Source organism: Sinocyclocheilus grahami, unplaced genomic scaffold (assembly GCF_001515645.1).
Source record: "Sinocyclocheilus grahami isolate Dianchi unplaced genomic scaffold, SAMN03320097.WGS_v1.1 scaffold7048.1, whole genome shotgun sequence".
NCBI lineage: Eukaryota > Metazoa > Chordata > Actinopteri > Cypriniformes > Cyprinidae > Sinocyclocheilus > Sinocyclocheilus grahami.
In genome coordinates, this window is record NW_015511239.1 from 1 (window position 1) to 607 (window position 607).

Below are 607 nucleotides of genomic sequence, written 5' to 3' on the forward strand. Positions count from 1 at the left end.
AGCCTGCCCTTCATCTAACTGAATGTCATTAATATGACTAAATGTTCATGTCTTAATTAAAGCAATCATGGCAATTATATGTACTGTTTACAAAATGTGTCCCCGGTTTTACAGACAAGACTTAAACCTAGTCCCAGATTAAAATGTAAGTCTGAACTGTTTCAAATGAAAGAAGCTTGCACTGACTGATCTTAAAATATAGCATTGCCTTTGTTTAGTCTCAAGATGCACATGTTTTTCTAAGACACGTTTATAAAAAAAATTACTTATACATCCTAATTGAACTATGGCCTAATCCTGGAATGTGTCCCCGGTTTTACAGACAAGACTTAAACCTAGTCCCAGATTAAAATGTAAGTCTGAACTGTTTCAAATGAAAGAAGCTTGCACTGACTGATCTTAAAATATAGCATTGCCTTTGTTTAGTCTCAAGATGCACATGTTTTTCTAAGACACGTTTATAAAAAAAATTACTTATACATCCTAATTGAACTATGGCCTAATCCTGGTTTAGTCTAAGCCCTGTCTGGAATTTGTGCCCTTCATTTAACCCATCCAAAGTGCACACACTCAGCAGTGAACACACACACACCCGGAGCAGTGGGCA